At 40.0% G+C, this 24,134-nt stretch overlaps 1 protein-coding gene across 5 annotated transcripts in view; it reads left to right on the forward strand.

Annotated features, from left to right (window-relative positions):
• The first annotated feature begins 1,013 nt into the window (after positions 1-1,013).
• The window catches only part of tmub2 (transmembrane and ubiquitin-like domain containing 2), a 37,335-nt gene continuing 14,214 nt past the window's right edge, over positions 1,014-24,134 (forward strand). The window contains exons 1-3 of one of the 5 annotated variants that reach the window (XM_073071686.1): positions 1,014-1,165; positions 12,461-12,536; positions 12,868-13,016. The gene's annotated coding sequence lies outside the window, so the exon portion shown is untranslated. Of the gene's footprint in view, positions 1,166-10,911; positions 10,934-12,460; positions 12,537-12,867; positions 13,017-24,134 lie in introns of those variants that run through there. The other 4 variants (XM_073071685.1, XM_073071688.1, XM_073071687.1 and 1 more) reach the window with 4 other exon arrangements.

The following is a 24,134-nucleotide window of genomic DNA, read 5'->3' on the forward strand; positions in this document are numbered from 1 at the left end:
CCAAAATTCTAATTAATCATTGTAAGACTTATTTACAACTGTATTTAAATTACAAATCATTTGCTTCCTTCACTACTTGGAAAATCTGCATTTGGTTTTGAATTGCTTGCAAGATTAACATCAAAATTGGCCATTGTCTAACCATTTAAAATACCTGGTTGTTCTGCTCTGTTCACCAACGTTCATGTCCTCCAATTTTTCCACAATGCATTCATTCCATTTACCAAGTTCCCACCCATTCACTCAATTTGTGTATATTCCTTCAAAGCCTTTTTTACAATTTCTTTCCTATTCACAATCACACGTAGATTTGTATCAGCAGAGTACTTAGATGACATTTGGTTCCCATCAGCCAAATTGTTGACGTAGATTATGAATAGCAGAGTCCCAAGTACCAATCCCTTTAGTAATCCACTAGTCATAATCTGAGACTCTAAACAAAAAGATAATTTATTCCACCTCTTTGTTTTTTTATATAATAACCAATTACCTATCCATGTTTGTATGTTACATATGCTCCCGTGTGGAACCTTATCAGGAGCCTTATGAAAATTCAAATATATCACACTCCATTTGACCCTCCTCTCCTTTATTGATTTCTTGTGTCACTTTCTCAAATAAATACAATAGATTAGTCAAACATGATTTCCTCATACTGAGTTGACTAAATCCTATTATTATTTCAAGATGTCCTGCTATTGCGTGCTTCACTACAGATTCCAGTATTTCCACGATACTGATGTTGAGGAAACAAGTCGGAAGTTTTCTGTTTTCTCTCTTCAGTATTGTAAAGGTGCTAAGCTTCTAAATAGCTCTAAAAATCCACCTTATGATGGTTTAATTTAATTGGCTGAATTTACCAAGACAAAGATTCTTTTGCATGCGCGTCTTCTTTTGTTTACGTGACGCCCTGTCACCATCTGGTCGCCAAGGGGTGGAAAGGCCACAATTTGTGGTGACGTCTCGTAGCCTTCTGGTGGGAGGCAAAAACGGCGGGTTGGAGTGACGTCACGCGCAGTTGCGCTTCGGTGACGAGAGCGCAATTTGCAGTGACATTACACGCTGTGTGTATCTATGTTGATGGTGGCGCTGGAGGAATCTGCTGAGCCGACATTTCGTAAGGACTGGATTTCCAGCGCCCCGGGAACATGGTGTTAGAGAACAGGTGAGGCGAGACGATGCGAGCGAGATGCATTAAATGCGCGTTCCTCCCGGACTTTTGCAGCAATGAGCCGGGTAGGTCCGGTCTGTCAGCAGGGACGGCTCCAGTTGGAGTTCGTGCTTTACTCGGGGCCAGGTAGGTCCGGGGCCGGACTTTCCTCAAGCCGGTTTGACTCAGGGTGGAGTGACGCTTTCAGTCACTAATACTAAACTTACTCTTTATATAAACTGAATTACGAACAGGGAGTCTCAGGCTGGCGTCCTAGCTCGGTTTCTCGGCGATGACCAGAGGAGGGGCCGTAGCATCGGAGTTCACGAGGCTTTATTTGTAGAGTCCTATCGGGTGGGTTTACAGTGCCTGGGTGTTTGCCCAGGGTAAGAACACCTCTGTAGGCACAAACACGGCCTTTTTCGAAGGTACTGTGGGCAAAAACCCTGTTCCTGTGTAAATCTGGAGGCGCTGTATTCAACACGGATTCTAGAATAAGGGTGCAAGAAATTGGGAATTTGCATATAAATCGACCTAGCCCAGCATGGATGTTATATTTAAGTTGCAGATCTAATCAACATATTAATGAGGAATTCTTCCTACATGGAAGTGTTGATTTCCTACTAAAAGAAATCCATAAAACCTAATGAGTTAGGGTTAAGGCAGTTACAGTTGCAATTGTTTAATCAGACTTTTTTTTGAAAGGCTAATATTAATTATGTTTCAGGTAATCTTGCATCAACCCACCAAAAAGTTAATTTTACATAAGATAGTGTCACCCTTCTGGTTTGGTGTTCCATGAAGATGTATCTTAAGACATTAATTTGGTTATAATTAAGGCCTATCTCTAAGTTGTGTTTTAATTACTTGGGAACAGAACAGATGTTGACCTCTGAAGTACAATCCTTAACCACATCATTTGAATTTGTCTCCTGAGCCCAGAAATGGGAAATGAATTGCATTCCACAGATCATCATGTGTTCCACATCATCCTCTTACCCTGGGCAAAAAGCCATATGCTGTAAACCCACCCTTGCTGGGATTTATATAATTTATACAATATAATTGTACGTCTGCTCCTAGCAGACCGCACGACCCCATCTACATCGGCGGTGCGCAGTTGGAACGGGTCAAAAGCTTTAAGTTCCTCGGGGTGAATATCACAAATGACCTGACTTAGTCTAACCAAGCAGAGTCCACTGCCAAGAAGGCCCACCAGCGCCTTTGCTTCCTGAGAAAGCTGATGAAATTTGGCCTGTCCCCTAAAACCCTCACTAATTTTTATAGATGCACCGTAGAAAGCATTCTTCTAGGGTGCATCACAACCTGGTATGGAAGTTGTCCTGTCCAAGACCGGAAGAAGTTGCAGAAGATCGTGAACCTAGCCCAGAACATCACACAAACCAATCTTCCATCCTTGGACTCACTTTACACCAAACGCTGTCGGAGAAGTGCTGCCAGGATAATCAAGCATAAGTCCCACCCAGTCAACACACTTTTTGTCCCACTTCCCTCCGGAAGAAGGTTCAAGAGCATGAAGTTATGTTCGGCCAGATTTGGGAACACCTTCTTTCCAACTGTGATAAGACTGCTGAACAGATCATAAAAAGGATCTGGGCCGTACCTTCCAAATATCTGGACCTGACTTGCACTACCGTACTTTCCCTTTTCTATTTTCTAATTATCATTTATAATTTAAATTGTTATTATATTTTGATTTGTATTTCAGGGAGCGCGAAGTGCAGAAACAAATATCACTGTAATGATTGTATGCTCTAATATCAATTGTTTGGTGACAATAAAGTATTTGTATTTGAAACTAATGAATAATATTTCCTTTAGAGCACATTTTATGTGGAAATTCAATTTATTGGCTGATAATTTGTTAATACATTAATCTTAAAGGAATTGAAATATTTCACTCATGCCTAATTATAGCAATTACTTTTTGGGATCTGCCTTTAGTTGAGGTGAATCAATGTTATTGAGGCAACAACTTAACATATATAGCTTGTCTTAGATTCTGTTTAAATATAGGCTTTTATTCTTTTTCATTACAGTTGTTTTTTAATTTGAAATAGGAATGTAGAGAAAAACTAATCCTTCACACATAGCTGAATCACGAACAAGAGAAAATCTGTGGATGCTGCAAATCCAAGCAACACACTCAAGATTCTGGAGGAACTCAGCAGGCCAGGCAGCATCTGTGGAAAAGAGTACAGTCAACGTTTCAGACCAAGACTTTCAGCAGGACTGGAAAAATAAAGATGAGGAGTCAGAGCTAGAAGGTGGGGGGAGGGAGAAAGACAGGTGATAGGTGAAACCTCGGGGGGGAGGGGTGAAGTAAAGAGCTGGGAAGTTGATTTGTGAAAGATATACAGGGTAGGAGAAAGGGGAATCTAATAGGAGAGGACAGAAGGCCGTGGAAGAAAGAAAAGGGGGAGGAGCATCAGAGGGAGGTAATGGGCAGCTAAGGAGATAAGGTGAGAGGGGGCAAAGGGGATGGAGAATAGAGAAGGTTGGGGAACCCTTAAAAGTATGGGTTTTTTTCCATCCATGTTTGCTCAGGAGATGGACATGGAGTCTAAAAGTAAGGCAAAATGGCATAACTTCATGGACCCTGTACAGATTACAGAGGAGGAAGTGTTTGCAGTCCAAGCAAATTAAAGTGTAACCAGGGCCTGATAAGGTAATTTTAGACCCTGGGGGGGGGGGGAAGAGTGCAGGAATTGCTGCAGCCCTAGCAGAGATATTTAAATCATCCTAAGCGACTGGTGAAGTGCGGGAGGTTTGAAGAATAGCCACTGCTATTCCGCTGTTTAAGAAAGACTTTAAAAATAAACCAGGAAATTTATAGGCCGGTGAGCCTGACATCAGTTGTGGGAAAGTTATTGGAAGGTATTCAAAGGGACCAGATACAAGAGTATTTGGATGGACATGGACTGATTAAGGATAGTCAGCATGGCTTCTTGTGTGATAGGTTGAGTCTAATCAATCTTATAGAGTTTTTCAAGGAAACTACCAGGAAATTTGTTGAAGGCCAGGCAGTGGATGTTGCCTACATGGACTTTAGTAAGGCATTCGACAAAGGTCCCGCATGGAAGTTCAAGAAAGTTCAGTCGCTTGACATTCAAGATGAGGTAGTAGATTGAATTAGACTTTGGCTTTGTGGGAGAAGCCAGAGAGTGGTAGTAGATGGTTGCCTCTCTGACTAGAGGCCTATGCTGGTGGAGTGCCAGAAGGATTGGTGCTGAGTCTGTTCTTGTTTGTCATCTATATCAACGATCTGGATGATAATCTGGTTAACTAGATCAGCAAATTTGCGGATGATACCAAGATTGGGGGTGCAATGGACAGTGAGGAAGACTATCATGGCTTTCAGCAGTATCTGGACCAGCTGGAAAAAGGGGCTGAGAAATGGAACTTAATTCAGACAAGTGCAAAATTTTCCACTTCAGTAGGACCATAGTGAACGGTAGGGTACTGAGGAGTGTGGGGATCTGGGAATACAGGTCCATAATTCATTGAAAGTGGCATCACAGGTTGATAGGGACATAAAGAAAACTTTTGGAACATTGGCCTTCATAAATCAATGTATTGAGTACAGGAGATAGGATGTTATGTTGAAGTTGTATTGTCGATCTGCCTCTCTACCAGTGGACTTTAGGTTCAGACACAGGGAATAACTGTCAATCACACTGTACTTAAAAGTACATACTGTTTATTAGCAAGCTTGCATTCTCAGCTGGCAACACAGAGTCTCTGCTCACTGAGCTTGAGAAAATCTGCAGCCAAGTGAGCCCAGAATACTGTTTGGAGCTGTTGATATACATCGTTATACATACAGCTGAGGGTAGACCGAGAAGCTTCTCATGGAACAAACACTTCTTTATACATTATTCTCACAGCACGACTTGTCAAGCTGCCAATAAGTCAGTTAGGTTTTAGCCCATTTAATTCTGCATATAAATCCTCATTACCTCCCTTTGTCATTCCATGACAACTAGGATTATCAATGTTGGGGTTGGGGGTTGTTGTACATCTTAATTTTCATAATTGTGTTGGAAGGGTGGATAGTAACCCTTGGGATAGGCCGAAGGGCTTTCTGCATCATCGTAATCTCCATCCTCATCATTTGCACCTCAGTCTTTCTGAGGTCCCCTTCCTTCTTGGGGGGACTCTTTGTATAAATACCCCTGTGGGTGTGGGGCAAAAGCACCGGCTGACAAGGGGCCATAAACATTGGGAAAGTGCTACAAGTATGAGTACTCCTGCGATGATGATAGCATAATGTAGCAGTATACCACTCCATCTTGCAAAAATATCACTGAAGGACCACAATCCTCCTTTTGAGCTAAAGCCATGTAGGTCGGCCCCGATTTTCCGGATTTCTGGAGAGAGAGGTAATGTTCTGTGATTCATCTGGGATGTAGGTGCAGCACTCTTGTCCTATACCGGCATATGCACCTCCTTTTCCAGCCAGAACAAAATTGAGGGCCATTCAGTTCCATAAATTAGCCTGTTGTAATGCCACCATTTCAGCAATGATGGCCCTCACCTGATCCTGGACGCCATCCATGGCCTTAGCGGTACTATTGACCATTGATGATTTCCCTTGAATTGTGGGCTGCCCTGTAGAAGGGGAAAGCTATCATCCAGAAGCACTCCAGTTGTGAGATTCTTCGCTTTTGCCGTAGGAGGGAAGGGTGCTGGTCCAGGGTTTTCAGCCCATCCAATTTCTGCTCCCTTTTTGGGTGTCCCATTGTTCAGCTATCTCTCCTGGGAGCCACAAATAGGCCCTTTCCCTGCAAGCCCATTGAGTTCTGTTCAGGGGGCATGGTGGTTCACCCGTTGTATAAATGGAATAAGTACTATTGCCCAGTAAGTAAGTCCCCTTACCTTTGAAATTACAGTAGCAAATAGTATTTGTTGGTCAGTCAGATCTGACAATGGTGGAGGGCCATGATGTCTGACCTCCCCATCGGATGGTTTTTTCCTGGGGGGAGGGAATGAATGACACCCACAGTCTCTAATCACATCACGGTACAATTTTGGGTCTCACTAGTCTGAGTGTCACTGCTGTTCAGCAGAATGGCTCTTAGGGGAACTCCTGATTTCCGATGGGGAGGAATCGCTGCACACACCCAGCTGGCAGATGAGTTAGTTTTCCCAGCATAACTACAGCAAAGCGACAGGAAGGTGTTTGGCTTGGTTACTACAATACAAGTGCTTAAGTTACAAGTATAGACAGTAATAGCTTAGTCATGAATGCACATGTTTGACGTGTCCTAGATATGTCCATTTCAGAAGTCCTTATAGTTTGACTGCCGTTGGAGTGGTCAGTAATGCTTAGCAGGGTCCTTTCCAGCGAGGCTCAAGCTTCTTTCTAAGATGGTTCTTTACCAGAACAAAGTCCCCTGGGTGAACTCAATGTTCATTTTCCAGTTCCTCTCCTTCTCGGTTGGCCTCCTTCACCTGCCAGTGCAACATCTGGAGAGATTTGGTTAGTGCCAGGATGTACCCTATAAAATCATTCAACATTTGATTCAGGTCTTTCTCAGGTAATTTTAGGGTTGGCAAGGCAGCCTTCTTAACGGTTTGCCATATACTATTTTGGCTGCCAACAGACCATGTTTGGTCTGATAATGAGTTCTCATCTGGAACAAGACTATCAGTAACACTTTGAACCAATGTTAACCGGTTTCTTGTCCTAGTTTAGCCAATGTGTCAGCATCCCATTAGCCCTTTCAATCAAGCCGGAGGCCTGCGGTCTGTGAGGGCAATAGAATGTCTGTTTAATACCCAGAGCCTGGCATAGTTGGGTATTAATCTTGCCCACAAATTGAGGGCTGTTGTCAGATACAACTTGCTCCTGTACCCTGACTTTGGGAATGATTTATTTCAACAAAATATGCACCATGGTATCGGTTTTGTTATCTGTGGTGGGATATTCTTCAATCCATCTACTAAAACATCAAGAATTACAAGACAATACTTATAACAGTATTGTCTTTCCACGCGTGGTAATTCAATAAAATAGAATTGTAGTTGGCAGAAAGGGTATCTTGGCAATGGGGTATATCCCTTTGGGCATGGGGTGCCTTTTCCTGGATTATGTTCTTGGCCTATCAGACAGCATCTGGCAACATTCTCTGCTACTTTCTCCAGGTCCGGGCTCCACCATGATTTCAAACATCGTCTTACCATTCCTTCCTTGCCAAGGTGAGTATTAGTATATAAAAAATCTACAACATAGCCCAGTATAGTTTCAGGTACGCAGACCTGACAGGCAGGAGGTTGCTTAGTAAAAATATCCAGCCGATTCCCAGGTGGCTTTCTCTTTCAGACACATCCCTCTGTAAAACACGCACATCCTCAATTCCAGGCATACCCTTTGATACAGAAATGGGGGATTCAGTTCTTCCCCCACGATTCGTCATTTGAGGAACAATCAGTGTTCTGGTAAGGGCAGCTTGTTTTGCAGCTGAGTCAGTTCTGTTCTTTCCACAGTCAGTCTCAGTAGAACCTTTAGTGTGTGCATAGCATTTAATAATGGCCAATTGTGAGGGAAGACAGATGGTAGACAAAAGATTATCAATGTAAATTTTGTTTGTGATGGGTGTACCAGAGGAGGTGATATAGCCCCTAGCTTTCCAAATTTGGTTGAAGTCATGAGTGACTCCAAAGGCGTATCTAGAGTCTGTAAAAATAATGGCCGACTTCCCAGTGGCTAGGATGCATACTCTAGTGAATGCAAAGATGTAGTGTCCTTATATTTGTTAATTATTGGACAAAATCAAAAATCAACCTTTCCTCTCAAGGAAAGAAAACAAATATTAAAATATAGAAGATTGCTCTAGCCACCCACTGAAATGTTATGTACTAAAATTTAAATGACCTTTTCCCCTTTAGATGGCTTCTGTGGTTTGCTTTGAAAGACTGAACTGGACACTTTTTTTCCTGACAAGGCCACAGATTGTTTGTACAGTTACAATGATAAATAATGAATGTCTTTATCTGATTTACAACTTTCCTAGAAATATTTTGTCTTTGTGAGCTACTAACTAAATTTAAATGGCTTTCTAAAGCTTGAGTGGATTCTGGCCAGTTCATATTGTTGACTTTAACCCTGTTGGCCACCTTGCTGGGCAGGGCTTGGACGAGGAGAGCAAAGTACTGTGGGGACTGGTTCCCTGCTGTGTACAGCGGCCCTCCTGATTGTGCAAAATAAACAGCATTAAAGCGTTCTAGGAAATAATCAGGGGTCTCACCTTTCCTGGGTTTACCCTCTAAAAACTTAGTTACATCTATGGAGGGGGCCAGAATGTGGGACAAAGTGTCCAATATATTTTCAATCATCCATGGTTCGGTTTGCCCAGTCACGATTAACTGGTCATAGTTGCCATGTCAGAGCCAAGTGGTGAATCGTGTCTGATCAGTAGGAGTAAGGGCAGCCATAGCCAGAGGGAACAAATAACCATATAACAATTACAGCCGGGAAACAGGCTATCTTGGCCCTTCTAGTCCGTGCCGAATGCTTACTCTCACTGGTCCCACCGACCTGCACTCAGCCCATAACCCTTCATTCCTTTCCTGTCCATATACCTATCCAATTTTACTTTAAATGAAAATCTCGGGAGTTAGTGGAATACAGAGTCAGGACAGTTCTTAAATAATTTCAGAACTCTTAGGGGTCGACCTTTTTGTCAGGGGTGGCATTCAGAATACCACTGAATTCGGGAGGGGTCCAGGAATTATGGATTTGCAAAGTAGGTGCTTGTCCTGCCCCTCCAGCTTGTGGGTTAGGCACGGTGCTCATGGGCAATTGATACTCGGTCTGTATCGGTCCCAGTGAAACCTATAGCCCTTGTTCAGGGGTCCAGTCTGACTGCACGTGAGGGCAGAAATGGATATTCAGCTTCCCAACCATTCTGGAGGCACTACATCGGTCAGTGGCAATACAATGACTGTCGAGTTGGCGACTGAGGCACCAGGGCGAGAGCCATATGGGGTTGGAAAACCTGACCTTGGTAAAACAGGTGCTGATGCAGTTGTGGGTAGTTCGGTGGGATTATTAGGTTGCCTTATCCATTCCCAATCATCATCAGTATCATTTGGGGAATTGGTCAGTATGTCTGGATAGAGGCGGGGTACTCAAGAATTATTGTTATATTCCGTTTCCCTTTATTCGTTCTTCCATGGTAAGTGTGTTTTGTCTCTGATACAGTTTCTTTCCCCGTCTCCTTTGTCTGTTTCTGTCCCTTATCCCATTCTTCACAAATCGCTCTCAACTTTTGCCGACTCCTAGGATTGCCTGTTTTATCATGCACGTCTATCCCTCTTCGCTTAGCGTTATCGGTCCAACAATTTAATTTATGACTTTTATTTTTGCCTCTTGTCACCATGGGCCAATCAGGTGACCATACTCTTTCCCTGCCTTCCCATTCCATAGTCCTTGTTCCACCTGCTGTATTAAATTTCAATCAAATGTACCTCCTGCAGCCCAATTGTCTTTTCCCAAATGTTTAGACAATTTGAACGACATTTGTCTCAGTTTCTTTTCATTTCTGGATATTTGTCTATTCTCTGTAACGGACTCCCCCCACCCCCACCACCCTTTGTCTAAGTTCGCACCCATTGTATACTGGGGGAATCAAGCCACCCATCTTGACTTGCGAGAAGACTTGAATTTCTCTATTATTCCAGGGGACTCTAAATTAGGCTTCACCAACATCTTGTACTGAGGGATTATATGCAGAATTTAAAAGGCTAAAGCCTAACTGACTTATTGGCAGCTTGACAAGTCGTGCTGTGAGAATAATGTATAAAGAAGTGTTTGTTCCATGAGAAGCTTCTCAATTTTGTTCCGGTATAGGACAAGAGTGCTGCACCTACATCCCAGATGAATCACAGAACATTACCTCTCTCTCCAGAAATCCGGAAAATCGGGGCCGACCTACATGGCTTTAGCTCAAAAGGAGGATTGTGGTCCTTCAGTGATATTTTTGCAAGATGGAGTGGTATACTGCTACATTATGCTATCATCATCGCAGGAGTACTCATACTTGTAGCACTTTCCCAATGTTTATGGCCCCTTGTCAGCCGGTGCTTTTGCCCCACACCCACAGGGGTATTTATACAAAGAGTCCCCCCAGAAGGAAGGGGACCTCAGAAAGACTGAGGTGCAAATGATGAGGATGGAGATTACGATGACGCAGAAAGCCCTTCGGCCTATCCCAAGGGTTACTATCCACCCTTCCAACACAATTATGAAAATTAATATGTACAACAACCCCAACCCCAACATTGATAATCCTAGTTGTCATGGAATGGCAAAGGGAGGTAATGAGGATTTATATGCAGAATTAAATGGGCTAAAACCTAACTGACTTATTGGCAGCTTGACTAGTCGTGCTGTGAGAATAATGTATAAAGAAGTGTTTGTTCCATGAGAAGCTTCTCGGTCTACCCTTAGCTGTATGTATAACAATGTATATCAACAGCTCCAAACAGTATTCTGGGCTCACTTGGCTGTAGATTTTCTCAAGCTCAGTGAGCAGAGACTCTGTGTTGCCAGCTGAGAATGCAAGCTTGCTAATAAACAGTATGTACTTTTAAGTACAGTGTGATTGACAGTTATTCCCTGTGTCTGATCTGGTAGAGAGGCAGATCAACATCTTGGCGCAGCGAGCAGGGTCGCAATATGTTGTAGACCCCTTGCCAAAATTAAATAAGTGGATGGACGGTCCATTGGGATGAATCAGAGACGAACGGGTCCACAAGGTAAGCTTTAACCTTGGTTCCTTTCTGCCCTCTGACGATTCTGTTCCCTCATTTTGGTGAGGAGAATCCATTGATGGGACCCAAAGGGAATAGTAAATTAAGATGGGTGGTTTGAGTCCTCCAGAATAGTAAGTCAAGACTATAAAATTCTGAGGGGTACAGATAGGGTAAATGCAAGCAGCCTTTTCTCACTGAGGTTGGGTGGGACTACAACTAGACGTCATGGGTTAAGGATGAAAGGGGAACATGAGGGGAAGCTTCTTCACTCAGAGGGTTATGGGAGTGTGGAATGAGCTGCCAGTGCAAGTGGTTCATGTGAGCTTCAAGAGAAGTTTGGATAGGTACATGGATTGTAGGGGTATGGAGGGCTGTGGTCTCAGTACAGGTCAATTAGAGGAGGCAGTTTAAATGGACTGGGTAGGTTGAAGGTAGCTTCTGTGCTATACTTTATGCCTTCTTAACAACCTTATCAATTGTGAGGGATCTAAGGATGTGCACCGCAAGATCCCTCTGTACCTCCACACTGCTAAGAATCCTGCCATTAACCCTGTGCTCTGCCTTAATATTTGACCTTCTTAAGATTATCACTTCACACTTTTCTGGGTTGAACTCTATAAACCCTAAGAATTGCTGCTGAAGCTATAAAATAGATGTATCAAAATTGATATGTCTTCATTGTTTGCTAAGCTGGGTTTAAGCCTGGCTATTGTGAAAAAATGTAATTGATTATTTATAGAAGCTGCATTCTGTGCTATGGGCAGGACACAATATGGGTTTAGAAGTAGGAAGTAGTTGTTGTAAAGATAAATCGCTTGTGACAATAGGCTTAAGGATTTCAGGGAGAGTGTTGAAAATGGGGAAGTAGATAGAGGATTAATATTTTTTATTAAGAAGGTGGTAAATGCAGTGGTTCTGAAAGCTGAGATAGGTAAAAGCAGAAGAAATTGTTGCTTGCACCAGTAAGTATTTGTCTAAACAGAGTCTGGGGCAAAGTAAGTTGTCAGTGAAGCTGTAAAGGATCACGTGAGCACTTGGACGGTTGGTTACAATTAAATTGAAATCTGCAAGTTCTTGGAAAGTTGTGGAGATTGAGAGTTATTTATCAAATGTGCATCAAAACGTAGAGTAAAATACATCATTGGCGTTGATGACCAACACACCAGAGGATGTGCTGGGTGCAGCCCACAAGTGTTGGCATAAATTCTGGTGCCAACATAGCTTGTTCACAATGTACAGCAGTACAACACAAACAGCAATAACAAATACATGAAACCCTTAACCAGGACCAAACAAACTTTGTACTTCAAGGATTGGGTCATGGTTTATAAATGCCACTGAATGTCCTGGTGAAGAGGAATTAATACAGATGAAATTGGATCAAAAAGTATTGAATTATGAGGGCAAGTTGCATAGTACATATTTGTATTACTTTGAATAAATTTAATTAAGGAGTATTCTAATTGAAGTATTTAAAATGATTTGCAAGATAAATATGTTTTCTTAAAAAAAAGTTACTTCCTTTGGCAGGAGAGTCCAGGACAAAGGGCCGTAAAATTAAAAGCTATCCAGAAGTGATGTCAGAAAGCAGTTCTTCACAGAAAAGGTGCATTTTGTTAAGCTTTCTTTTATGTCTTGTTGCCTTCAAATTCCTTAGAGGTTTTCTGCTTGTTAATCTGTTAGTTTTAACTTGCCATTGCTGTGTTAATGTAAACAATTGTTGTACTGATGCTGAAATTCATGCTGAAAATCTTTTCTAGAGATTTAATGACTTCTGGTTTAAGTTGGCACTGGTGAAGCACGGCAGCAACTTGCTGACAGCAAACAAAGCTATAAATTACAATATTAATCACACTTTTTCTCAGAAATGATCACTGCAATCAGTAGCTTCTAACTTCCCTTCTAGAGTTTAGCTTTTGAACCTGGCATTTTTGCAGTGTGAACTGAAGTCTCGAGGGTGCAGGATGGTTGCAGCATGATGGGTACGGGCCAAATCGAGGCGACGGGGCTCGCGCCCAAGAGTGGAGAATAAGCCAATGTTTGGCTATTTCTGGAGCGGACTTGGAGGTGATTCAGTGCGGCAGAGGTGAGGCGAGCAGAGGTGAGGCAGAGTTGAGGTGGCAGGGCCTGGGTCCAAAAGTGAGGAACAACCTGAGGGTTGGCCAGGCCAGATTGAAAAGGTCAGCATGTCAAGGCTGAGGTGAGGGATGGGTCTGTGTTCAGCTCACTGCTCTGCAAGGTTTCCTTGTCTCTGCACTGAAGTGAGGCTGTGGTCTACAACTAATGGGCTCCTGGATTGTCTGCAGTGACGACTGGCTTCATGGCTGTGGACTCACTTTCATGAACTTCAGTTCTGAATGTTATTTGCTTACTTATATTGTTTATTTTTTTTTATCCTGCACATTTTTATTGAATTGTTATCTCTGAATCAAGAGAGCTCACTGAGACAGATTAGTGTGTGATGGTGTCAGAGTCTTAGAATTCTGTTTTAATTAGGTTTCTTTCCCTGTCAGTTATAAAGTCAGAGAGGTGCAACCCAGAAATGAGCCCTTCAGTGCATCATGTCCCCACCAACCACCACAGACCTATTTATTCTGATCCTACCCTAACTCATGTTGCACCATTTTCTTATCAGCTTCCCCCAACCCTCTCATTCTTTCACTCATGTACAGCTTAGAGTAATTTAGTGTGGCCTATTAATTTTACCTACGTGTGACTATTTGAGAGATGTGGGAGGAGGTCTGTTACCTAATTCCTTTTTAAAGATTGAGTCTGGCTTTGTGGCTCAAGGGAAGGTGGGGGGAGGAGAGGAATACAGTAGTGATAGGGGATTCCATAATTAGAGAAGCAGAAAACAGATTCTGTGGGCATGAAAGAGACACCCAGATGATATGTTGCCTCCCAGGTGCCAGGGTCAAGGATGACTCAGATCAGGTCCATGGCATTCTGAAGGTGGGCGGTGGGGTGAACAGTCAGAAGTCATATATATTGGTACCAACGACATAAGTAGGAGAAGGGAGGAGGTCCTGAAGAGAGAATATAGGGAGTTAGGCAGAAAGCTGAAAAGCAGGACCTCCAGGGTAGTAATCTGGATTGTTGCCTGTGCCACGTGCCAGTGAGGGTAAGAATAGGACTATTTGGCAGATGACTGCATGGCTGAAAAATTGTAACTTTTCAAAACTTCTCCTCAGATCAATTCAATTCAATGGATACCAAATGTAATTGAGCAGGAAGTCATTTTTCGATGACTAGGATGATTTGGCTAGTCTAATTTGATCAATTCCTCAACCACAGATGAATGTGTGGTTAAGGAACTGGTGCAGGGGGTAGGGTTTCATATTTCTGGATCATTGGGATCTCTTCTGGGGGAGGTATGACCTGTATGAAAGGGACAAGTTACACCTGAACCTGAGGGGAACCAATATTCTTGTGGGCAGGTTTGTTGAAGCTGTTGGGGGAGGGTATATAATCATTTGGCAGGCGGATAGGAACCAGAGTGAAAGGGCTGAGGTTGGGGCAGTTGATGTACAACTAGTTACATTGTGCAGTGAGACTGTGAGGAACAATAGGAAGATGATTAAAAGGGTGATGAATACAGTACTGAAGGTGTTATATTTGAATGCATGCAGTATACAGAATAAGGTAGATCTTGTAGTGAGGTTAGAGATTGGCAGGTATGATCATCTCTTGAGTCAGGACTGTAAGAAGATTATAGTTGGGAGCTTAATATCCAAGGATACACATTGCATCAAAAGGATGGGCAAGTAGGCAGAGGGAATGGGGAGGCTCTGTTGGTAAAAAAATGAAATCAGATCTTTAGAGGTGGCTTAGGATTGAACGATGTAGAATCCTTGTGGGTAGAGTTAAGAAACTACAAGGGAAAGAAGACCCTGATGGGAGTTGTATACAGGCCTCTGAACATTAGCCAGGATGTGGGCTACAAATTACAATGGAAGATAGAAAAGGCATTTAAAAAGGATAATGTTGAGATAATCATGGGGGTTTTCAAAATGCTGTTAGATTGAGCAAGCAAGAGAGGGAATTTGTAGAATGCCTACATAGAATGTTTTTTTTAAAGAGCAGATTGTGGTTGAGCAATTCTGGATTGGGTATTATGTAATGTCCCAGATTTGATTAGGGAGTTTAAGGTAAAGGAACCCTTCAGAGACAGTAACCATAATATGAAATAATTCACCCTGCAGTTTAAGAAGCTGCTGCTAAAATCAGATGTATCAGTATTACAGTAAAGGAATTACAGAAGCATGACAGAGATGCTGGTCAAAGTTGATTGGAAGAAGACATTAGCAGGGATGATGGCAGAACAGCAATGACTGGTGTTTCTGGGGGAAATTCAGAAGTGCAGGAAAGATGCCTTCCAAAGATGAAGAAGTATTCTAAAGGGAGAATGAGGCAACTGTGGCTGACAAGGGAAGTCAAAGATAGCAATAAAGCCAAAAAGAGGGCTTATAATACAGCAAAAATTAGTGGGAAGTTGGAGGATTAGGAAGCTTTTAAAACCCAACAGAAATCATCTAAAATGCATAAAGAGAAAAGCTGAAATATTAAGGTATGTTAACCAATAATATAAGAGGATACCAAAAGATTTTTAAAATATACTGTATAAAGAATAAAAGGGAATCAAGTGTGGATATCAGATTGCTGCAAAAATGACATTGAAAAGGTCATGGGGGACAAAGAAATGGCAGACAAACTGAATAAGTATTTTGCGCCAGTCTTCACTGTTGAAGTCTCTAACAGTATGCCAGAAACTCTAGAGTGTCAGGGCTAGAAGTGTGTAATTGCTATTACTAAAGAGAAGGTGCTTGGAAAACTAAAAAGTTTGAAGGCAGGTAAGTCACCTGCACCAGATGGATTGCATCCCAGGGTTCTGAAAGAAGTAGCTGAAGAGATTGTGGAGGCTTTAATAATTTTTCAAGAATCACTAGATTCTGGAATGGTTCCTGAGGACCGGAAAGTTATAGGCCAGTTAGCCTGACTTCAGTGGTTGGGAAGATGTTGGAGTCTATTATTAAGGATGAGACTTTGAAGTATTAGAGGCACATGATAAAATAGGCCAATGTCAGCATGGTTTTCTAAAGGAGAAATCTGTTGGAATTCTTTGAGGAAATAACAAGCAGAATAGACAAAGGAGAGTCGGTGGATGTTTATTTAGATTTTCAGATGGCCTTTGACAAGGTGCCGCACATGAGGCTATTTAACAAGGTAAGATCCCGTGGTATTACATGGAAGGTGCTAGCATGGTTAGAAGATGATCTAACTGACAGGAGGCAAAGAGCGAAGGGAACCTTTTCTGGTTGACTGCCGGTGACTGGTGGTGTGCTGCAGGGGGTTGGTGTTGGGACTGCATCTTTTCACATTATTTATCAGTGACTTGGATGAAGGAATTGATGGCCACGTTTGCCAATGATACGAAGATAGGTGGAGGGGCAGGTAGTATTGAGGAAGCAGGTTGTCTGCAGAAGAATTGGACAGATCGGGGGAATGGGCAAAGAAGTGGCAGATGGAATATAGTATAGGGAAGTGTATGGTTATTTATGCACATTACCAAAGGGATAAAGGTGTGGACTATTTTCTGAATGATTTCCTAAAGTTTAACTCGCTGTTTGAGTTAGTGGTGAGGAAGGCAAATGCAATAGTAACATTCATTTCAAGAGGACTAGAATACAAAAGCAAAGATGTAATGCAGGGGCTTTATAAAGTATTGGTCAAACCGCACTTGGAGTATTGTGAGCGGTTTTGGGCTCCTTTATCTAAGAAAAGATGTGCTGGTGTTGGAGAGGGTCCAGAGGAGGTTTACACGAATTATCCCAGGAATGAAAGGAGCATTTAATGGCTTTGGGCCTGTACTTGCTGGAGTTTAGAAGAATGAAGTGGCATCTCATTGAAACCTTTTGAAAGGCTTAGAAAGAGTGGATGTGGAGAGGATGTTTTGTATAGTGGGGATGTCTAGGACCAGAGAGCACTGTGTCAGAATTGAGGGATGTCCATTTAGAACAGAAATGAGGAAACATTTCTTCAGCCAGGTCGCAGTGAATCTGTGGACTCCATTGCCACAGACTGCTGTGCAGGCCAAGCCATTGGGTATATTTTAAGGTGGAGATTGACAAGTTCTTGATTAAAGGTTATTAAAGGTTATGGGGAGAAGGCAGGAGAATGGATTTGAGAAGGATAATAAATTAGCCATGATGGAATGGCAGAGCAGAGTCAATGGGTCAAATGGCCTAATTCTGCTCCTATGTCTTATGGTCTAAAATTTCTTATATAACCATTACAGCACGGAAACAGGCCATTTCGGCCCTTCTAGTCCGTGCCAACACTTAAACTCACCTAGTCCCACTGGCCCACACTCAGCCCATAACCCTCCATTCCTTTCCTGTCCGTATACCTATCCAATTTTACTTTAAATGGCAATACCGAACCTGCCTCTACCACTTCTTTTTCAATCTTTTTATTATTATTATTATTAATATCAACATGATAAGATTAATACATAGATAGTGGGATAACAAACTTACAAATTTAAACTGAACATGAAAGGATACACAAGCAATAATTACAATATAGTTAAGTCTTCCCAAATCATGAATGATACAAATATCATATAAACAAAACAAAACTAGGTATATCATATTATATGTAAAAAAAACAGAAAAGAGAAAAAGAAAAAAAAATTAACCTTAAGAAAAACTAATCTAACAACCTAATAACTAATAAAGAAAAAAAAGGAAGAAAAAGAAGAAAAAAAATAATGAAAAAGGGGCTGTTTATAGTATCCATAAAAAAAAAAACCAAAATCATCAGTGTCATCAACTCCGATCCTCTCAACATATATAAAATCAAAACCGGAAAAACGAATAGGTTTGGAACAGGGTCAAATTACATCATATGAAAATATTGAATAAATGGTCTCCATGTCTTTTCAAATTTAATAGAAGGGTCAAATACAACACTTCTAATTTTCTCCAAATTTAGACATTACATAGTTTGAGAAAGCCAATGAAATATGGCAGGGGGATTAATTTCTTTCCAATTCAATAAAATAGATCTAGCCATTAATGTAAGAAATGCAATCATTCGACAAGCAGAAGAAGATAAATGGATTGAGTCCATCATTGGTAAACCAAAAATTGCAGTAATAGGATGAGGTTGTAAATCAATGTTCAATACCGTGGAAATAATATCAAAAATGTCTTTCCAATATTTTTTCAAAAGCGGACATGACCAAAACATATGAGTTAAAGACGCTATCTCAGAATGACATCTGTCACATATAGGATTTATATAGGAATAAAAATGAGCCAATTTATCCTTGGACATATGAGCCCTGTGCACAACTTTAAACTGTATTAATGAATGTTTAGCACATATAGATGATAAATTGACTAATTGAAGAATTTTATCCCAATTCTCAATAGGGCTAGTGAGGTTAAGTTCTCTTTCCCAATCATTTTTAATCTTATAGAAGGGCTCTGACCGTATTTTCATAATTATATTGTAGAGTTTTGATATTACACCTTTCTGAGAAGGATTTAGTTCTAACAAATTCTCCAAAATACCCGAAGACTCAAGATTTGGAAAGGTAGGAAGTACAGTGTTTAAGAAATTCCTAATCTGTAAATATCTAAAAAAATGAAATCTAGGCAAATTATATTTATTAGATAATTGTTCAAAAGACATAAAACAATTATCCAAAAATAAATCGGAAAATCGTAGTAATCCTTTAGTCTTCCAAGCTGAATAAGCTTGGTCTATAATAGAAGGATGAAAAAAGAAATTGGATACAATAGGAATAGTTAAAACAAATTGATTCAACCCAAAATATTTCCGAAATTGAAACCATATACGTAAAGTATGTTTAACTATCGGATTGTCAATTCGTTTCTGCAATTTAGAATGAGCAAAGGGAAGAGAAGACCCTAAAATAGAACCCAATGAAAATCCTTGTACAGATTTATTTTACAGGTTTACCCAATGAGGGCTAAAAGATAAATCCCAATCCTTTAACCAACATATCAAATATCGGATATTAATTGCCCAATAATAAAATCTAAAATTAGGCAATGCCAATCCACCTTCCTTCCTTGCCTTCTGTAAATATTTTTTTACCTAATCTAGGATTTTTATTCTGCCATATATATGAGGAAATTTTTGAATCAACATTAGCAAAAGAAGATTTCGGAATAAAAATTGGTACCGCTTGAAATATATATAAAAACTTGGGTAAAATAATCATCTTAATAGCATTAATCTGACCTATCAGAGATAAAGATAATGGTGACCATTTAGTGAACAAACATTTAATCTGATCAATTAAGGGTAAAAAATTAACCTTAAATAACTCCTTATAATTTTTTGTAATTTTAATCCCTAAGTATATAAAAGAGTCATTAACTAATTTAAAAGGTAAATTTCCATAAATTGGAACCTGTCTATTTAAAGGAAACAATTCACTCTTATTAAGATTTAATTTATACCTGGAAAAAACACTAAATTGAGTCAACAATGATATAACTGCAGGAATGGATTTCTCAGGATCAGAAATATATAATAATAAATCATCTGCGTATAATGATAACTTATGTATATCCATCCCACGAGTAATGCCAAAAATGTTCGGTGATTCTCTAATAGCAATTACCAAAGGTTCTAAAGCAATATCAAATAATAATGGACTAAGAGGACAGCCTTGCCTGGTACCCCGAAATAAACGAAAAAAGGGAGATCTTTGATTGTTAGTAAAGACCGAGGCTACTGGAGTATGATATATCAGTTTAATCCAGGATATGAATATCGGACTAAAATTAAACTTCTCAAGCACAGTAAATAAGTATGGCTATTCAACTCTTATCAAATGCTTTCTCCGCATCTAATGAAATGACACGAGGTCACCAGGAGACGCTCATGGAGTGAGTACTGTTTCAGATTCGCTCCATAACCTTTACTTTTCTTAACCTATGATCACCCTTATTTAACTTACTTTTACCTACACCAAAAGATTCTTGCTACTTCTTTGGACTTATCTTTAAGAGTGTATTGTGAATTTTGAAGAAATGAGTACAGAAATGGCTTTGAGATCTAAAGGGCGAGACCCTGGGAAAGATTCTAACGGCAATGGAAAGAAAAAAAAGACCGATCCTAAGCGTACTGAATTGACTTATGATATGTTATTGGAGCTTTTAAATGAAAAATTTGAGGAACAACGACAAACCTTCAAACAAGATCTAAAGGCTTTCCAGGATTCTATGGATAAGACTGATTCAGTAGTTAAACAGCAGCAAGCTCCTCTAATCGCAACTTTGCAAGAGGACGCTCGGAAGCGAGACTTGATAATCGAAAAACTGCAGCAGAAATTAATTTCGACGATTAAACAGGTGGAAACACTTAAAGCCAAGAGTGTCGACTTTGAAAATCGGTCCAGAAGACAGAACTTACGCATACTTGGTCTCCCGGAAGGTATTGAACAAGGGGACCCCTCGAAGTACTTTGCTCAACTTTTAAAGGATGCGTTCCCTTCTGTATTCCCAGACAGTCCTCTGTTACTTGATCGCACCCACAGAATTATGCGCCGGTCATCAAGTTCTTCATCTAAACCACCTGTTGTAATTGTTCGATTTCATTATGTGCATGTCAAAGAGCAACTTATTCGTGTGGCTCGGCGTTTAGGGATGGTTAAATTCAAAGATTTCGAGTTTAGATTAGTGGAGGATTTTAGCCCAGAAGTAATAAAGGCAAGGCTTCTTTTTAAACCTCTGATGTCCGAATGTTATGAGAAAAATCTAAAACCAGCGCTTTTATACCCTGCGAAGCTTAGAATCTCGCCTCCGAATGTACCACGGTGTGTTTTTCTCTCCACATCTGAAGCTCGAAGCTTTCTGGATGAGAATTATCCTACTGCTTTGGACTCTCGTTTTTAATAAATGAGTGATTTTGATCGTTACAGGATAGTTTTTGTTTTCAAAACCAGATTTTGTTTCTGGCTATTGGTGTAGGTTTATTCTATATTTTATATTCTAATTAAAGTTTTTTTTTGATGTACTAATCTTCTTATTTTACTTACTTTAACCACTACTTTATTTTTGGTCATTATTATTAACCCTTTGAAGGTGAATTTTTTTTTTAACGGTTTGATATATATCCATTTCATTTTTTGTGTGACTAAGATGGCGGTTTCTTCTCTAAAATATTTCTTGCTTTTTTTTTATTTCGCCATTTTTTTCCCTCTCATCTTCTTCCTATAACGTATTTCTTATCACATTTTAACTTTTTTTTGTTTGGGTTTTAACCCGATTTATAAGTTACTAGTGTTTATATTTTTGTTTTTTTTTTACTAGCAATTATGTTGTTACGAACCTCGTAACTGGGTGTCTTACCAGCAAAGATAGGAGTAGCCGTTGAAGTCTGATGATACTATTTTTAACAGTATTTATTAGTAAAAATACACAGAAATAATATCAAGGCAAATATACAGATAATATACGTCATCAATACTAAACCTAAAAGTGCGGGTATAATAATCATCAATAAGAAATAAGCTCTATCGTTGTCTAGGGGATAATGAATTGTCCGATGGAAATATAAAGTTCAGTTCAGTTCAGTTCATACAGGCTGCAGTCGTTGCTGATCACCGTGTGGCAATTGTTGGAGAGAGAGAGAAACTTGCCGACTTTCCTTGTTACGATCTTGATCCGTATCTGTCCTTTAGCTAGACTGTTCCGTGGAGGACTCGCCACCCAGGCAAGGGTGGACACATACACAAGCCCCCACCGGTCTCGTAGCGTCTCTCCTGGTGTGTCTGAGGGGTGTTCCCCAAACCCTACTTTTATCCTCACTCACGGGGTCTCAGGTGTCAATCAGGTTGGGATGAAGCAATCCCTCAACCAGACCACTCTGGCTGTCCCCTGAGGGCTTCAATGGATAGTACAGTACTCAATACACAATTCCTTCTCCAAGAGACAATAGCAGTAATCAGTGGTTCTGTTCTGCTTTTGTTAGAAGAAGACATTCCACTTTTTGTGTATTCCTGCGTTGTCAATAACAACTGCCTTTTCTGTTATCCTGCGTCTCTGTCTCATTACTGACATGATGTGTATCTCTCTCATTTCCTGGGTATCAGACCCGAAATAATAGCGATCTTGCAATTCTCAAAAGTGGGGGGGCGGGCATTGGCGATTCTGTACCCTTCTGCCCATCAGATTTGCTCCTCATTCGTAACAATATTAAGAAGTTTGTTTTAGTATAGTGATAATTACTTTTTTGGAGTTTGGGTGGATCTTTTTTTCTCTCCTTTATATATTTGGAGTTGCCTTCTGCTGACACGGGGGTAGATTTAGTATCATTCTTTTTTTCCCCCAGCCTTCTCCAGGCTCGGGATGGGCTTTTTCTTCTTGGGTGGGGGGTGGGAGTTTCTTTTCTAAATCTATTGTTCTTTTTACCAGTTTTTTTTAGTTTTTTCATTTGGGCTGATTTTCTAATGAAATGACACATTCTGAGGTGCTACGTGAAGGAGTATAAACAATATTCAATAATCTCATATTGAAAAAAGAATAGCGATTTTTAATAAAACCAGTTTGATCTTCCGAGATAATTTGAGGTAATACCTTCTCCAGCCTGGACGCCAGTAACTTGGAAAAGATCTTGGAATCTACATTCAATAAAGATATTGGTCTGTAGGATGCACAGTCAGTAGGGTCTTTATCTTTTTTCAATATTAAAGAAATGGAAGCTCTATAAAAAGATTGTGGCAGTTTACCCAATCTAATTGCTTCTTCAAAAACCCTGCATAACCAAGGAGAAAGAGTAGAAGAAAAACACTTTAAAAATTCCACTGTATACCCATCTGGACCTGGTGCTTTCCCAGAATTCATAGAGGAATAACCCCTTTAATTTCTGCATCTGTAATAGGAGTTTCTAATATTGAAAGATCATCTGATGATAATTTTGGAAAATTCAATTTCCCAAGAAAATCATGCATGGTATTATGATCATGAGGGAATTTGGAATGATACAGGGAGGTATAAAAATCTTGAAAAGATTTGTTTATCTCATCATGGTTAACTGTCAATTCACCATTCTGTTGACGAATCTTAATAATTTGATGTTTAACCAAAGCATTCTTCAATTGATTAGCTAACAGTTTACCTGATTTATCACTATGTATATAAAAATCAGATCTGGTTTTCATTAATTGATTTTCAATCGAAGATGTAAGTAATAAACTGTGTTCCATTTGAAGTTCAACCCTTTGTTTGTAAAGCTCCTTACTAGGAGCAGTCGAATATTTCTTGTCAATTTCTTTAATTTTGTCAACCAATAAAAGAGTTTCCTTCTTAATATGTTTACTCAAACCAACGGAATAGGAGATAATCTGTCCACGTATATATGCTTTAAAAGTGTCCCAAAGTGTTCCGTAAGAAATGTCATCCGTGGAATTAGTTGAAAAGAAGAAATCGATCTGTTCCTTCATAAATTTAATGAAATCCAGATCTTGCAGTAAGGTAGAATCAAATCGCCATTGCCTAATACTAGAAGCTGTATCCATTAATTTAATAGAAAGTTTCAATGGAGCATGATCAGAGATGGATATAATGTCATAATTACAACCAATTACAGATGGAATAAAATGAGAGTCAATGAAAAAATAGTCAATTCTCGAGTAAGAATGATAAACGTGAGAAAAATGAAAACTCTTTGTCCTTAGAATGCCGAAATCTCCAAATATCAAAAATTCCATTATCAGTCAAAAAATAATTTAGGTAAAGTCTGAGTAGATATAGATCTGTCCAGCAAAGGATTTAAACAACAATTAAAGTCACCACCCATTATTAACATATATTCATTTAGATTAGGTAGAGAAGTAAATAAGGACTTAAAAAAATCGGGATAATCCACATTTGGAGCATAAACATTAACCATAGCAACCTTTTTGTTAAAAAGTAACCCAGTAATTAACAAAAATCTGCCATTCGGATCCGAAATAACATCGTGTTGGACAAATGTAATAGAGGAGTCAATAAAAATTGAAACTCCTTTTACTTTGGCATTCGAATTCGAATGGTACTGTTGACCCCTCCAAAACCGTAAAAACATTGATTGTCCTCTTTCTTCACGAGTTTCTTGTACAAAAATAATATGTGCATTCAGTCTGTGGAATACTTTGAAAATCTTTTTCCGTTTAATCGGATGG

Source organism: Hemitrygon akajei, chromosome 18, assembly GCF_048418815.1.
Source record: "Hemitrygon akajei chromosome 18, sHemAka1.3, whole genome shotgun sequence".
Classification (NCBI taxonomy): domain Eukaryota; kingdom Metazoa; phylum Chordata; class Chondrichthyes; order Myliobatiformes; family Dasyatidae; genus Hemitrygon; species Hemitrygon akajei.